Source organism: Mobula hypostoma, chromosome 6 (assembly GCF_963921235.1).
Source record: "Mobula hypostoma chromosome 6, sMobHyp1.1, whole genome shotgun sequence".
Classification (NCBI taxonomy): Eukaryota; Metazoa; Chordata; class Chondrichthyes; order Myliobatiformes; family Myliobatidae; genus Mobula; species Mobula hypostoma.
Window position 1 is genome coordinate 27,057,020 of NC_086102.1, and position 18,269 is coordinate 27,075,288.

Genomic DNA, 18,269 nt, shown 5'->3' on the forward strand with positions numbered 1-18,269 from the left:
GCACCTTTACACCAAAGCCTCAATAAAATGGTTTACACATCTGGGTTCAAATTGTACAAGAAAGTGAGTTAAAAAAAAGGGTCCACTCAACCACCCAACTATCACAATAAAACCATACCATTGTAAAAATATTTAGACATCCTGATGTAGGAATGTTTTCCTGAGGTTTTATTTTACTCAGTGGAAGTGACTGTTTTTACTGATAGGAAGACAATTATGAATCGGGCTTTAGCACAGCTTTGGAATGCATATCTTGCTCTTCCTTTCGGGTTTAATTTCTACCAATAGCACACTGCTTAACAAGGTTGAGTCAAATTGTTTTGTGTACTTAGGGAATTGTTGCTATCCTGTTTATTTTAAAATAGCTAATAACTCCTTTAAAATTGTGCACTAGGGAACTTTTGGCTAAATTCATCAACTACAGCCGTTGAATAACAAGAGCTCTCACATCAGATTATGTTGCAGCTTACGTTTAACACATATCCGCCAGTGCTCTATAACTTTAGGTGCCACCACGTTTTATTTCCTCAGAGAGTGAATATAAAGGAGGCAAATAAACTTGGTTGATGAAGATTGCTCTTACACTCTTCCTTCTCAGTGTGAACAGTTCATGAGTATGTTTTTTTTTCTCTATGAGCTGAGAGAAAGGACTGAATCAGTGCCCTACTGCTCAATCACACTGCACTCTCTAACTCTCCACTGTAGGACCTAGAACAGCGCATCACAAAAACAGACCCTTCAGATCGCAATGTAATGCCAAACTAATTAAACCAGTAATTAAATGACTAACTAAGCTAATCTTTCCTATCTGCACAATGCCCATACCCCTCCATTCTCTGTTCATTCATGTACCTACAATATCTAAGGGCATCATAAACACCTCCATTGTGTTTGCCTCCACCACCACCCCAGGCCGCCCGTTCCAGACAGCTACTTCTATCTATGTAAAGAACTTGCCCCACTCATCTCCTTTGATTATGTTGTACATCTGAAATTTGGATGACCTAGAGCAGACTCCTCAAAATTCCACCAATAATACCTTTGCAAAACCCTCCACTGTATGGATAAAAAAAAATTATGAGTATCTCTCCCAAGCCAGTGCTGAGGCCTTAGTTACACACATTTGGTCACTTAAGGCTCATCGTGTTTCATATGCTGGAAGCACGGTGACATTTTCGGACCGCCCCCAGCAAATCCATAACATAAATGACACACTTCATGGTATATTTCGATGATCATGTGACAAATAAAGCTAATCTTTATCTTTATTTCTGATAGCAGATTCCCAAAGAAGACACCTATTCTGGATTCCGTCATCAGAAAAGGCAAACAAAGAAAAAGGTTCAAGGCTGTGTTCAATAGAACTGCATCATTGCACTGACTCTCAGAAATCACTAGTGCATGACAGCTAAAAAGGGAGCAACGAAAATGCTATTGAGAACTCTGAGAACAGGCATCAAGAGATCACATCCTTAACTACCCATATTAGCCATATGAGCTATTACCCGCCCCATAAGCAATTCACACATTGGTCACATGCGTGAGTAGACATAAATCATTCTCAATCCCAGGAGAAGGCAAAGCAGAAGAAAAGGAATACCACTCTGCAGCATTATTCAGAACTTCCTGTTCTGCCTTGAAAACGGTGGTGGTACACAAACACTTTCATGTAATAGTCAACTGTTAGAGAGAGTTTCATACTTTACCAAATCATTGCCAGAACACATCAGTTCACAGCTCATTTATAAAACCTTGTTCTTGTTGAACATTTGTGCTGAGTCTCTGTGGTTAAGTGTACAACAATCTGAGTGACTAGTTCCAGAGAACATATTAATGGGAAAAAGATGAAATAAATATATTGGACTGTGAACATAATAGCATGTGGAATGAATGGGAAAGTGGAGAAAAGGGGTCGAAATATTTCAGGCTAACATTATATTTTTGCCTATCCTGTATTCACCATGTACTTTCTAGTCGTTCATGTTTCCAATCACAGTTCCTAAATTAACACTACTTCCAACCCAACACTAGGACAGACCACCGTCCAGATCATGAAGTTTTAACTTCTTACTCTTTCTTGTCCTTGAGCATCTCAGCAGCTTCCCATTTAAACCCAGCAGGAAGGGATGGGAATTTTGGCAGCAAAAGCCAAAAGCCAACTTCAGATTCAAATTCATTTATTTATTTGGAGGATTAGCAAGGTCTTGGAGTTCATGTCCATAGGACCCTGAAATCTACTGTGCAGGTTAACAATGTTGTTAAGAAGACGTGTGGTGTGTTGGCCTTCATCAACCATGGGATTGAGTTCAAGAGCCGTGAGGTAATGCTACAGCTATATAGGACCTTAGTTAGACCCCACTTGAAGTACACTGTTCAGTTCTGGTCAACTCATTACAGGAAGGATGTGGATACTATAGAAAAAGTGCAGAGGAAATTTACAAAGATGTTGCCTGGATTGGAGAGCGTGCCTAATGAAAATAGATTGAGTGAACTTGGCCTTTTCTCCTTGGAGCAACAGAGGATGAGAGGTGACGTGAAAGAGGTGTATAAGATGATGAGAGGCATTGATCGTGTGGATAGTCAGAGGTTTTTTCCCAGGGCTAAAATGGCTAACACGAGGAAGCATAGTTTTAAGGTGCTTGCAAGTAGGTACAAGGGGGATGTCAGAAGTAAGTTTTTCACACAGAGAGTGGTGGGTGTGTGGAATGCACTGGTGGTAGAGGTGGATACAATAGGGTTTTTTAAGAGATTCTTAGATAGGTACATGGAGCTTAGAAAAATAGAGAGCTATGCGCCAGGGAAATTCTAGGCAGTTTCTAGAGTAGGTTACATGGTCAGCACAACATGGTGGGCTGAAGGGCCTGTAATGTGCTATAGATTTCTATGTTTTATCACATGTGCTGCCAAACATACAGTTTTGCATTAATAATATAGCATGCCTACAACACTCAATAGAACACAACAAGCAACAAAACAACAACAGCAAAAAACACACACACACACACACACACACACACACAAACAGTCCTCCAACACTAGTATAGGCCTCTGGGCCTCCAGCGGACTCTGGCTCTGACTTCCCCAACAGAAGTTGACAAGAATATTCTCAAAGGTGGTGCTGGCTCAAAGGGCCGAATGGCCCACTCCTGCACCTATTGTCTATTGTCTATAATGTTCATCAGTTTTAGCTGTGTCATATAACAACCTTCTTTGACATACAAGTGCCTATAAAATGTATTCTCCCCACCCCCGCACCCCCACCCGGAAGTGAGGCCAGTAAGGGCCTCACCTTTGTCCCCCTTCGCCCACACCTCAGTGAGTTCCGCGTTCGTCATAACGCTGAACTTTTCTTCCATCGGCTCCATCTTCGAGCCTACTTCTTCGGCAAGGACCCCCACCGATGACCCCTTCTCCCGTTCTCAACCCTCCTCCTCTTCATGGACACCCGGCTCTGGTCTTCTGCCTGCTCTGGATTTCTTTATTGCCAACTGCCAACAGGACATCAACCGTCTCGATTTCACCGCACCTTGTTCCCATTCCAACCTCACTCCTTCCGAACGCTCTGCTCTCCACTCCCTCCGCACTAATCCTAACCTTACTATAAAACCTGCTGATAAGCGGGGTGCTGTTGTAGTCTGGCGTACTGACCTCTACCTTGCCGAGGCACAGTGACAACTCGCAGATACCTCCTCTTATTTACCTCTCGATCGTGACCTCACTAAGGACCACCAGGCCATTGTCTCCCACACCATCACCAACTTTATCCGCTCAGGGGATCTCCCATCCACTGCTACCAACCTTATAGTTCCCACAACCCGCACTTCCCGTTTCTACCTCCTACCCAAGATCCACAAACCTGCCTGTCCTGGCAGACCTATTGTCTCAGCTTGCTCCTGCCCCACCAAACCTATTTCTGCATACCTCGACACTTTTTTATCCCCCCTTGTTCAGTCCCTTCCTACCTATGTTCGTGACACTTCTCACACTCTTAAACTTTTCGATAATTTTAAGTTCCCTAGCCCCTACCGCTTTATTTTCACCATGGATATCCAGTCCCTATATACTTCCATCCCCCATCAGGAAGGTCTCAAAGCTCTCCACTTCTTTTTGGATTCCAGACGTAACTGGTTCCCCTCTCCCACCACTCTGCTCCATCTAGCGGAATTAGTCCTTACTCTTAATAATTTGTCCTTTGGCTCCTCCCACTTCCTCCAAACTAAAGGTGTAGCCATGGGCACCCATATGGGTCCTAGCTATGCCTGCCTTTTTGTTCGCTTTGTGGAACAATTTATGTTCCAAACCTATTCTGGTACCTGTCCCCCACTTTTCCTTCGCTACATCGACAACTGCATTGGCGCTGCTTCCTGCATGCATGCTGAGCTCGTTGACTTCATTAACTTTGCCTCCAACTTTCACCCTGCCCTCAAGTTTACCTGGACCATTTCCGACACCTCCCTCCCCTTTCTAGATCTTTCTGTCTCTATCTCTGGAGACAGCTTATCTACTGATGTCTACTATAAGCTTACTGACTCTCACAGCTATCTGGACTATTCCTCTTCTCACCCTGTCTCTTGCAAAAATGCCATCCCCTTCTCGCAATTCCTCTGCCTCCGCCACATCTGCTCTCAGGATGAGGCTTTTCATTCCAGGACGAGGGAGATGTCTTCCTTTTTTAAAGAAAGGGGCTTCCCTTCCTCCACTATCAACTCTGCTCTCAAATGCATCTCCCCCATTTCACGCACATCTGCTCTCACTCCATCCTCCCGCCATCCCACTAGGAATAGGGTTCCCCTTGTCCTCACCTACCACCCCACCAGCCTCCAGGTCCAATATATAATTCTCCGTAATTTCCACCACCACCAACAGGATCCCACCACTAAGCACATCTTTCCCTCCCCCCACCCCCCCCCCGCTTTCCGCAGGGATCGCTCCCTATGTGACTCCCTTGTCCATTCATCCCCTCCCATCCATCCCCACTGATCTCTCTCTTGGCACTTATCCTTGTAAGCGGAACAAGTGCTACACATGCCCTTACACTTCCTCCCTCACTACCATTCAGGGCCCCAGACAGTCCTTCCAGGTGAGGTGACACTTCACCTGTGAGTCGGCTGGGGTGATATACTGCGTCCAGTGCTCCCAACGTGGCCTTCTATATTGGTGAGACCCGACGCAGACTGGGAGATCGTCTCACTGAACACCTACGCTCTGTCTGCCAGAGAAAGCAGGATCTTCCAGTGGCCACACATTTTAATTCCACGCCCCATTCCCATTCTGACATGTCTATCCATGGCCTCCTCTACTGTGAAGATGAAGCCACACTCAGATTGGAGGAACAACACCTTATATTCCGTCTGGGTAGCCTCCAACCTGATGGCATGAACATTGACTTCTCAAACTTCCGCTAATGCCCCACCTCCCCCTCATACCCCATCCATTATTTATTTATATACACACATTCTTTTTCTCTCTCTCCTTTTTCTCCCTCTGTCCCTCTCACTATACCCCTTGCCCATTGTCTGGTTTTCTCCCCCTCCCCCTTTTGTTTCTCCCTAGGCCTCCCGTCCCATGATCCTCTCATATCCCTTTTGCCAATCATCTGTCCAGCTCTTGGCTCCATCCCTCCCCCTCCTGTCTTCTCCTATCATTTTGGATCTCCCCCTCCCCTTCCCACTTTCAAATCTCTTACTAGCTCTTCCTGCAGTTAGTCCGGACGAAGGGTCTCAGTCTGAAACGTCGACTGTACCTCTTCCTAGAGATGCTGCCTGGTCTGCTGCGTTCACCAGCAACTTTTATGTGTGTTGCCGGAAGTTCTCATGCTTTATTGTTTTACAACTTTGAATCACAGTGGATTTAATTTGGTTTTTTTTGACACTGATCAACAGAAAAAGACTCTTTCGTGTCAAAGTGCAATTAAATCCACTGTGATTCAATGTTGTAAAACAATAAACTTGAAAACTTCCAAGCAGGATGAATACTTTTTATAGACACAGTAGCTAAAGTTACTGTTCGTTATTCCTTTCCAACCATACCTGTATGTTTAAAGGTGAGCCAAGTTGCCATATGATGTGTTTTCTTCTTACTTATTCAAAAGAATAGTTTTAAAATGTCAGGGATTTCTTAGTGGCTTCTGGAGTCACATTTTCCTGAGGACAGGAGGAATGAGTTCCGATGAGCTCCTGGGTTCAGGAATCACCGAAACCAAAGTTCCAGGCCTGGTGTTTCAGGTCCTGTCAATGGCATGTATGGAGTTTGAGGCCTGGGTCGATGCCGAGGATTGACACCCGGGAGTCGAATTGAAAGTTTGGATGTCAAGGCCTGCTGGCCTGAGTCCCATGTGTACAATTCTCTGTATGTCTGCTGGGGTAGTCGAAGGCCTAGTGCTGGCATGCCCTGATCCAAATCAAGACCTGCTGGAGATTGGAGGCTGACAAAAATGTCTTGGGGTTAGAGGACTGTGTATGTCAGTGAGTGGGAGGGACGAATGAGGCTTGTTTCACTGTTGTTATTTTGTTGCTTGGTGTGTCCTGTGTCCTACTGATCAGCATTGTGAGCATGCTATTTTGGTGCTGGAATGCATGACATTTGTGGGTTGACCAAAGCACGCATTTCACTTTATCTTTCAATATATTGGGCACGTGGCTAAGTGGTTAAGGCGTTCGTCTAGTTATCTCAAGGTCGGTAGTTCGAGCCTCAGCTGTCGCAGCGTGTTTGTGCCCTTGAGCAAGGCACTTAATCACACATTGCTCTCGTCTGTGCGAGGAGTGGCGCCCCATATAGACTTCCAATCTGCGCCTTGTAAGGCATGAAAATGCCTGACGCAGGCCTCTCCTGGTCTGAGTCGACGTTCCCCTCACCTCCCCCATTCAGTATACATATACACATATATATATGATAAAAGAAAGGATGTAATGCTGAGGCTTTATAAGGCCAGACTACTTTTGGAGTATTGTGAGCAGTTTCGGGTCCCTTATCTAAGAAAGAATACCATGGCGTTGGAGAAGGCCCAAAGGAGGTTCACTGGAATGAAAGGGTTATTGTATGAGCTTTTGGTGGTTCTGGGCCTGTACCCTCTGGAGATTAGAAGAATGAGGGGAGATCCTATTGAAACCTATCAAACATTGAAAGGCTTAGATAGAGTTGATATGGAGAGGTTGCTTCCTATAGTGGGGGAGTCTATGATCAGAGAGCATAGCCTCAAAAGATGGATGTCCCTTTAGAACAGAGATAAGAGATAATTTCTTTAGTCAGAGGGTGGTGAGTCTGTGGAATTCATTGCCACAGATGGCTGTGCAGGGCAAGTCATTGGGTACATTTAAAACAGAGGTTGATAGGTTCTTGATTAGTAAGGGCATCAAAAATAGGAGAATGGGGTCGAGAGGGATAATAACCCAACCATGATGGAATGGCAGAGCAGATTCAATTGACAGAATGGCCTCATTCTGTTCCTATGTCTTAAGGTCTTATAAATAATCTCGAATCATGAATCTTGAAAATACATCCTTTGGGAAGGTAGTAAGCTAATGTAATGAGGTAGTATGATTACAAAGAGGTTAGTCTACTAAGCTAGTCAGAAATGTTTAAAATTTTAACCCCCCACACAGGAGCTGGAGTGTTTAAATTCAAGTATTCAAATAAATCTAGAGTTAAAATAAATACTTATATCAGTAACTATAGCTCCAAAACAACCAGATGTTTGTAAAAACTCATCTGGTTAACTAATATCCTTCAGGGAGGGAATCCTCTCCATATGTGAATCCAGATGGATCAAAATGGTTCTTAAATGTCTACTCAAATTAGAGCAATGCTTTGCCAATGATATCAACATCCCAAGAACAAATAAATGAAGAAACAATTCTGGGAGCAAGTCTTCCTTGAGACTATGCACTTGATGCAGTTGGACAGGAGTGTTTAGATTTGGATCCAGGTTTAAATAAGGTACCAGAATTAATCCAATTATTGAGATAAATATTTTAAACCTCAGTCTGCTGGCAGTGATGTCTTCCACTTCACTTCAGCAATTACCTACTCTGGCTAAATATTAAACCCCATTGCAGGGAAGAGACTTTTACTCTTCTTGTAAGATACGGTCCACAGAGAATTCATGTTACAGTAACAATGATCAAGGAACTGTTATAATTTGAAACTATAATAATCATAGGACAAATACCTCCTGTATAAATATTGTCAGCTAGCAAGCCACGCTGCATATAGTAGTTTAAAATTATACTCACAGCTTTCAGCATATAGAAACAGGCTAAAGAGGAAACAAAATCCAGGTCAACTATGTGGCAAAAAATGTGAAAATCAATACAAAAAAATGCTGTACTAACTCTAACCTTAGACCTGTGACTTCAATTATGTGTTTTAGAAAAAATACAAAAGGATAAAAAAACATGTGCTGAAAATACTCCAAATTTTCAGTGGAAAATAAATAACCACAGACATGTGCATAAATCAGAACAAGACAGAATACTATGTTCCCTACATAGATACTGCTGGACATACTAAATCCAGAATTTTCTATTTCAAATTGTCTCCACTTTTCTTAAAATGTTAGCCTACTGAATGATGTGGTGAGTATTATGCTTTTGATCATACTGACTAAGTACCGTTCTGTTAGCAGTCACTATTATTCCACCATAAAATTGATAGCAGATTCAAGAGTACATGAATTACAAAGGCAGCAGTATGATTAAATCCCCTCCACTTGCCTGAATTGGCACAACTTCAATAACAATTCAGAAACTCAGCACCATCCAAGACAAAACAACCTGCTTGCCTGGCATCTTATCCACCACCCTAAAAGTTCTTTCCCTCCACCAGCACACACAGCGTTTACTGCAGTTTCTTGTCCAGGTTACTGTAGGCACATGACATTCACCAGGAAGAATGACAAGGTTAGCAGATGGATGGAAACATCATCACTCTTTCACACCATCCAGACTTAGACATTAGTCACTGTTCCCTTATCATCACTCGATCTAAATCTCGAAACTCCATAACCAACATTGGGAGTATCTTCAGCTGTGACACCGCAGAGATTTCTGTAGGCAGCTGTCCACCAACTTGAGAAGAACAATAAAAAACCCTCATCTCTCAATAAGTAGACAATAGAAAAGTTTCCACGGAAAAGAGTAAACGGTCGATGTTTCGGGCCGAGACCTTTCATCAGGATCTTGGCCCAAAAATTCAACTCTCTTCCATAGATGCTGCCTAGCCTGCTGTGTTCCTCCAGCATTTTGAGTGCATTACTTCAATTTCCAGCATCTGCAAGTTTTCTTGTTTTTGGGAATAAAAAAGTTTGCTTGACAACATCATTGTTTCTGGACACAGAGATCCCATTAGGACTGTCGTCTAATAAAAGATGGCGCAAAGAGATCCCAAAACCTTTCCACACCTTTCTTTGATAGCAGCAATGAGTGCAATGACAACTGATTTTGGGCCATTTAAATACATTATAACTCATCTGTAACCTCAGCTTTACAAGTGCTCCTCTACTCCAAGAGATCAGCCTGATAATAATATAGTACCTTATATGAACTGTACTGAAATGTTTAATACAGTTACAGGTGCTTCAGCTGTAACACATATTTCCATAATACGAATTGGATATAACTTGACTAATGAATTAGGGAACAATTGCATTATAACCAATTCAGCCCATATAATACTACTTGTATGACATGAGATGACTTGGTTATAACATGATTTCAATTGGGAACCGGCCCTGCAGGAATCAGATACCATTATCTCTTAAAAACTCAGGCTTCCAGGTTTACCACGGGAAGCCATTTAAGAGAGATACTTGCAGATTGACAAGCAATCATTTCTATCGATTCTTGTGCAAGGATACTTTATTAAACAATAGAATATATAGGCTTTAGTATTTTTAGCTTGCAGGAACAAAATTAACTTAGCTATTCAGACACATTTAATTTTGAAAATCCTGCAGGGAAAAATAGCTTTCTAATTGTAAGTCAGAAACTTCCTAGCCCTTGATTGCCTTTTTCTTATTGATATAATTGTTTTTACACCACATTAATGCAAGATTTCTTAGGCACACTACTAAAGACTTAATGCAGAACTACCTGTACTGATGGCGTTATGTTAACTGAACCTACCTCATAAATTTATGCTAAAGAAATGCAATAAACAAGCAATTGCTTTGTCTTCTAAAGCCTATTGTTCATGATAATGGCATAATAATACAGTGCTAGAGCAATAAAATTATTCCAAATGGATGACTTTTTACCCACAAAGACAAAGCTGAAGCTCACCACCAACAAGACAAAAGAGCTGATTATTGCCTTCAGGATGAGGTATCCAGCAATGCATGAGCCAGCCCTCATCAGGGGATCATTAGTGGAGAGGTCAGCAACTTTAAATTCCTCAGTGTTATCATTTCAGAGGACCTGTCCTAGGTCCAGCATGCAAGTGCAATTACAAAGAAAGCACGGCAGCACCTCTACTTCCTTAGGAGCTGGCGAAGATTTAGAATGGCATCTAAAGCTTTGACAAACTTCTATAGATCTGTGGTGCAGAGTATATTGACTGGCTTTATCACAGCCTGGTACAGAAACTTCAATACCCTTGGAAGGAAAATCCTACAAAACATACAGCCCAGTCCATCGTGTGTAAAGCCCTCCCCACCACTGAGCCCATCTACACAGAGCACTGTCAGAGGAAAGCAGCATCCATCATCAGAGACCCCCACCACCCAGGTCATGCTCTCTCCTTGCTGCTGTCTTCAGGAAGAAGCTACAGGAGCCTCATAACTTACACCATCAGCTTTAATGTCACTGTTTGCAGACATTAAACATGAATAGATAATAAAGATGTATGTAGATAATGTATGATATTAAAGAAATTTGCAGATATCCCACCCTGCAAAAACTCATTTCAGGGAGGTAGCACCACCACCCCCACTCCCTGCAACTCCAGATCCCCCCCACCCCCCCCCACCCCGGTCAACCTCCAAGGGTGCATGTATACAGGACATTTGACTATGAAAGAACACAACAATTTATTTGATCACATATTGAAACTATTTACACACATGTATATATATATTCCCTGTTGAGTATTTTGTTGGCAGTCTCAATGCTAATAACTAAATGCTAATGCAAATAGCTTTTCTATTTCTTTTGCAAACTTTCCTTGTACTGTGATGTGGCTTGCTTGGCAGATTTGAGCATTTTGCTGGAAATCTCAACCTCATAGCAGTCTGTGTCAATGAATTCATTAATTTTGCAAGACATTAGATTCACAAGATTCACAATTATATTATATTATACTATCATGGAGTCGTTTTTTTATTCTATTCCAACTTTAAACAAGTCTACAGGGAGTTTGGTCTCATCACGTAGGACATAATAGAGTAGCTCCTTAGCAGCTAGCCAGCTAGTTTAAATAACGTTAACTATGCTAATGAATGAATGACACCTGTTAAGCTCACCTCAACATGTCTTTTACAGTCATTTAACCCACCATGGCCAATAGAAAAGTCACTATTGCAAACAGTGCAGCAAGCAACACTGTCATTATTTTTGACCACTATTAGGCAGGGGTAGACTTTAGTGTAGTCTGGGGTGAAGTACGTTTTATATTTTCTTTTTTTGGAACACTCTGCCATGGCGCTGTAGGACACTAAACTGAACTGATGGACAATGAAAGAGAGAGAGAGAGGTCAACTAAATCCCGCCCACAGAGAAAACTGATAGTTCTACTTAGCACAAAGAGACACCAATCAGGATGCTCTCTCTGTCACTCACTCGCTACGTCTGTCACTTGTTCTCTTTGTCTCTCTCTCTCTCTTTCTCTCTCTCTCCACCCCCCACCCCCCTTTGCTTGCTCTCAAAAAAATTGATTTCCAGGATATTGTACATAATTTGCAGGCGTCTGGGAACTGCTATCAACATGCAGGAGACTCCCAGAACTCCCAGGAGAGGTGGGATATCTGAATTTGGTTCACCAACGTTTTTAAAGAATCATTTATTTTCTTTATTTTATTTATACATACAGCGCAGAACAGGCCGGTTGGGCCCAATGAGGCATGCCGCCCAGCTAGCCCCCTGTTTAAGCCTAGCCTATTGACAGAACAATTTACAGTGACCAATTAACTTACAAACTGGTACGTCTTTGGACTGTCAGAAGAAATCGGAGCACAGAGAGAAAACCCATGCAGTCACGGGGAGAACGTGCAAACTCCCTATAGGTGCCATCGGAATTAAACTCTGAACTCCGATCCCCCGAGCTGTAATAGCATCAGATTAACTGCTATGTTATCATGGTGCTGCATTTACACCTCTTAAATATTCTAACCACCTGAAGGGGAAACCCATGTTTTGATCTCAGTTTAAAATAAAGTTTGCTTTGTCTGTGATATTTCATACAAATACACTGGAGATAAGGAACAGATTGAGTTAACTGCAAATGCAACTTGGAAAATGTGACATGGCAGTCATCACTGTGCCATTGCTTATTACCTCCTCATGGGAATTTGCCTTTTCTTTTGGTGACAGCATATGAAATAGACTGGCAATGTAGAGGAGTGTGTACTGTGTCCAACGAGTCCAGATTTAGAACTAAATATGCAAACACGAGGAATTCTGCAGATGCTGGAAATTCAAGCAACACACATCAAAGTTGCTGGTGAACTGCTGCGTTCACCAGCAACTTTGATGTGTGTTGTTAGAACTAAATATATCAGTTTACAGGAAAATAGGGAAATGATAGGAAGAGTGAAAGATAGCTTCAATGTTTAAGGCAGGAACTTTTGTACATCTATGTAAAAAAAATAGTTTGAATGCTATTGACTACTTTAACCAGACCTTAAAGAAACTCTGGAGTTCTCAGAAGAAATAGTTCAGCAAACTTTTTATAGCTGACCTCTAGAGATTGAGAGAGCATGGTGTTGTGTATTTAATATTTCAGTAATATTTGAGTAATACTTCATACTTTATTGTCGCCAAACAATTGATACTAGAACGTACAATCATCACAGCAATATTTGATTCTGCGCTTCCCGCTCCCTGGATTACAAATCGATAATAAATATTAAAAATTTAAATTATAAATTATAAATAGAAAATAGAAAAATGGAAAGCAAGTTAGTGCAAAAATACCGAGAGGCAGGTCCAGATATTTGGAGGGTACGGCCCAGATCCGGGTCAGGATCCGTTCAGCAGTCTTATCACAGATAGAAAGAAGCTGTTCCCAAATCTGGCCGTACGAGTTTTCAAGCTCCTGAGCCTTCTTGCGGAGGGAAGAGGGACAAAAAGTGTGTTGACTGGGTGGGTCATGTCCTTGATTATCCTGGCAGCACTGCTCCGACAGCGTGTGGTGTAAAGTGAGTCCAAGGACGGAAGATTGGTTTGTGTGATGTGCTGCGCCATATTGCAAATATACTGTTGGATTAAGCTTCTTTGTTTAAATAATTCATTACGGGTTATATGTAAAAGTACATTAATGACATACGTCGTTATGCCACCATGTGATACGCGCGTGTCTCACTAAAGGTAAAATGAACTAAGAATTGAATTGCAAACAACAGGAATTCTGCAGATGCTGGAAATTCAAGCAACATACATCAAAGTTGCTGGTGAACGCAGCAGGCCAAGCAGCATCTATAGGAAGAGGCGCAGTTGACGTTCCAGGCCGAGACCCTTCGTCAGGACCTGACGAAGGGTCTCGGCCTGGAACGTCGACTGCGCCTCTTCCTATAGATGCTGCTTGGCCTGCTGCGTTCACCAGCAACTTTGATGTATGTTGCTAAGAATTGAATTGGATTGAATTGACTTTACTACTTACATACACATGAGGAATAAAAGTCTTTATGTTATGTCTCTGTCTAAATGTGCAATGTGCAATTTATAGTAATTTGTAATAAATAGTATGTACAACAGTAAATAACAGCAACAAATAGTATGTAAATAGTATGTACAAGTTATTCCTGACTTCGTGTTTTTCTTTCAATTAGTTTTATGTTTTGGATTACAAAATATAACATATGGGTACTCTTAACTCCACTCCACATCAAGCTGTAGTCTCCTGACAGCCTACAATCAATTCTATCCTTTCCTCCCCACTACCTACATCCCTCACTATCACCACCCTTTCCACAATTTAATTTTTTGCAAGGTGGCCAGGGGTTGGTCATGTAATATGTATTATGAGAGCAAATCAAGATCAATATGTTTGTGTCCAAAGGCCAATTTCAAGGAATCCTCAAGTCAACTCCTTTCATCGTAACCACTTACAATTTTTTGTAGGACTTCTTTGTGGGAATGTGGATCCATTTGTTTTATAGCATCACCCACAAAGGATTGCCAGTGCAGAGTGTCTGCACTTTGACTCATTAGTTGGCTGTGACTTCTTGTGCTTTAGTAATTGTCTGTTTTCTAGTTTAATATGTGTGCTAGAATTTGTGCCAACTTTTTTTAACTTCAAACTTTCACATTGTTCACCCTTAATTGGTTCTGTTTCCATACTGTCTTTTGCCTTACATCTCACCCTTCCCACCATCACTACTTTGAAAACTGACACCCCTTCAACCCTTCCCCTGGTTCTGAGGAAAGATCCTTGATCCAAAAAGTTGAATGGTTTCTTTTTCCACAGATGCGGCTTGAGTGGCTGAGCTTTTCAGCATTTTTGTTTTGTAGTGATAACACTATCACTTCAGAAAAGACAAATCAGTGAACAGGTAGATGCAGATTATTTGTAATTAATTTTACTTGTGGCCAGAGAAACAAAATGTAATGCAGTTACATAGCAGAGGTACATCGCATCGGGAATTTTTCCAGTGACTTCCTCCCACGCCACTCTGACGTAGTTGGGAATCGCGTACGAGGCAAGTTGGAGTGGTTTGCCATTGCCTTCTGCCGGGTGAGTTTTTCAAAGTGATCACCAGCTCTTAACCCAACACGGATGAAATGCGTGCAGGGGAGCCGGCTGGCTTCGAACTCGGTACTTCCACACCACAGTCCTGCACTGATGCCACTATGCCACCAGCCGGGTCCAGTTACATAGCAGACAAGCAAAAAAAATCATTGTGTGCTTATTGAGGGACTTAAATTCCCTATCTTAACCCATCTCAGTTCAATAATGATGGCATCAATAGGATTGAGATCTCATTGCCCATATAAATTAGAATAACACATAGGAACAAGATTGTCTCTTTGATTATTTCATTTACATACATAAAATACATATATCTATTTCCCCAATATTAAAATTACTTTTTTTCTAAAGGAATGAATATATGTGATCTCCTGATCCCATTTCTAAATTTCAATGATTTTATTAGTTTATATTAATAACCTCTGGCTGAAAAAGGTACACCTAGCTTTCCTACTTAATTCCTACTTTGCTAATTTAATTTTTTCCCTGATATTTGTAGATTGATTAAAAGCAACTTTCTTTACACTGAATATTTTACTCCAACACAAATGAATGAATATACACCTATAGAAAATAAAAAACCTGTTCTCCAAATGTAAGCTGCTAAATATATCTTCATTGTTTTTCATTCAATCAAGTCTTCTTTCCTTTATCAGAATTAGCTGTACAGTGATTTCACAAACCATTTAACCATGTTGTCAGTCTAAAAATATCATAAGGATCAGGTGGCAGCATTTAATTTGGATCACTAATGTAGTCAACATTGTGACCTGCAGCAACATCCTCCCAATGTTGAATAGAACTTTGTGTCTTTGATCAAAATAATTCATTAAGAAATCAATTTAGTTGCATAACAGAAGAATTTCCCAGCTTCAGTGATCAATGTTTACAATTGTACCCTGATGTAATCTGTGTTTCTAATCTTGTGGAAGAATCACAGTTCACTTACTACCCCTAGTGGTAAAACAAAGGTTCTTTCTACTATTACTGTATATAAATTTGCCTGCGATAGGGTGGAGGTTTAAAGACTTTGATGCATATAGTGCTACTGCCCGCTGAAAGAGGATGGTGAAGATCTGTTAATTGCAAATCATCTGGCTGAAAGAAATGTGAATAAAAGGACATGAACAAACACAAAGGTGAGGGGCAAGAAGAAATCTAGAGCAATAAGATGTAGAAAACAGCAGCTACTTGAAATTTGAAATAAACGAGAACACTGAAGTACCCAGCTTTTTTTATTAAAAATTCTTTGTTGCCATTGAAATAGCAGAATTAAACAATGCATCTCTTGACCAAAACCAAGTTAACGTATCATAGACAGCATCTCATCAGTGCTTGTGACATCTTGCCACGTGCAAAACATCTAAATCAGGGGTCCCCAACCTTTTTTATACCATAGATCCCTATCATTAACTAAGGGATCCATGCACTCCAGGTTGGGAACCCCTGATCTAAATAATATAACAATCACTGAACTTGAAAAGTAATTTATTCTGTGTAAACACTTTCTGATGTTACAGTCTCTACTGTTACTCCACACTTGGCATCTAATTTTCTAACCAGTTCTTCAACAGAAACTTCCTTCAAATCTGACTGATCCATCACATGGAACTATAGGTGGGGCACTCAATCCGTCACTTTCTTCTGGTTTCTGCAGTTGGTCTCATACCCTGTCCATTTCCAATATCACTGCTAATTAGTTTAACCTTTAGCCTATTCAGCTAATTTCCTCTGTAAACTATTATTAAATATATGACCACCACACTATCTAAAAGGTGATCAACTTGAAGCATCAATTCCCTCAGTTGCCATACTAATTGCCTGATTGCTGGGTATTTAAAGCATTTTCTGATTTTTTGTTTCATTAAACAGGTACATTTAAAATCCTCATTGCACAATGTATTGCAAAGAATTTTCCTCAAGTTCCTCAGTTTTTTTGCCATTAACTTAAATCTATATCCTCTACCTATCTTTCAGGCATTGGAAATTATTGGCCTGTATATTATATAAACTCCTTACATCTCAAACCTTTCAGATTAAGTCTTAATCTTTTCTCTTCTAAGGAGATTCACCCCAATTTCTCTAGTCTTTCCATGTAACCATAATCCTTCATACCTGGAATCGTATCTTCTCTGCATCCTTCTTTCTCTATGTATGGGCTCTTAGTTGGATATAATACATAGACTGTTGTGACCTGAGTAACAAAACAGAGTCAACAGACTGATTGTCTCCTTCTAGTTTTATCATCCTATAATGTACAAACACCAAGAAAATAAAAATAATAAAGTTTATACATATTTGCTACATAATAACTGGTATAATTCCAATGTAAATCCCTGCACAAATAATATTTTCTCTATACAGGTGGAATGGTGTTGCATCAGTTACCCCAATGCTTTACAGCGCCAACAATCAGTGACCAGGGTTCAATTCCTGCTGCTGCCTGGAAAGAGTTTGTACGTTCACCCTGTGACTGCATGGGTTTCCTCCAGGTGCTCCAGTTTCATCCCACATTTCAAAGGTGTAGTAGTTAGGGTTAGTAAGCTGTGGGCATGCTACGTTGAAATGTGGGATGAAACTGGGATGAAATATGGGATGAAGCATGATGACACTTATGGCCTCCAACCATCACATTACTGGTCTGTGTTGGTTGTTGCCACAGACTGACAGATTTCACTGTATGTTTCAATGTGTACATGTGATAAGTAAAGCTACTCTGTATTCTTACCGCCCTAGCATCTCCACCTCAGCTGCCCCTTTATATAGGTGTATTTGGTTTTTATTTCCACCACACTTTAGTAGACAGAGAACTGAAGTTTACAATTGTAAAGGCAGTTTAAAAAGTAACAAGATGCTTATATCTATTAGTACTTCAGCTTTTTGGCATTCAGTATTACATTTGAAATTTTAGAATATAGAACATAGAACAGTACAGCACAGGGACATGCTCACAATGTTGTGTCAACCAATTAAATTGGAATTCAAATAGCTAACTAAACTAATCCCTTCTACCTACACAATATACATATCCTTCCATTTTTCTCACATTCAAGTGCATATTTAAATGTCTCTCAAAAGTTTTGAATGCTTCTGCTTCTACCATCACCCAAGGCACTGCATTCCAGACACCCACCACTCTCTGTGTAAAAACATGTCCTTTACAACTCTTTTGAAATCCCCCCCCCCCACCCCCAGCCACCTTAAATGCATGCCCTCTTCTATTAGACATTTAGCCCTTGGAAAAAGATATTGTCTGTTCACTCTATCGATGCCTATCTATATCATAAGCTTCTATCAGATCTCCCCTCAGTCTCTGCCACTCGAGAAACCAACCCATTTGTCCAACAACTTGCTATAGCACATGCCCTCTA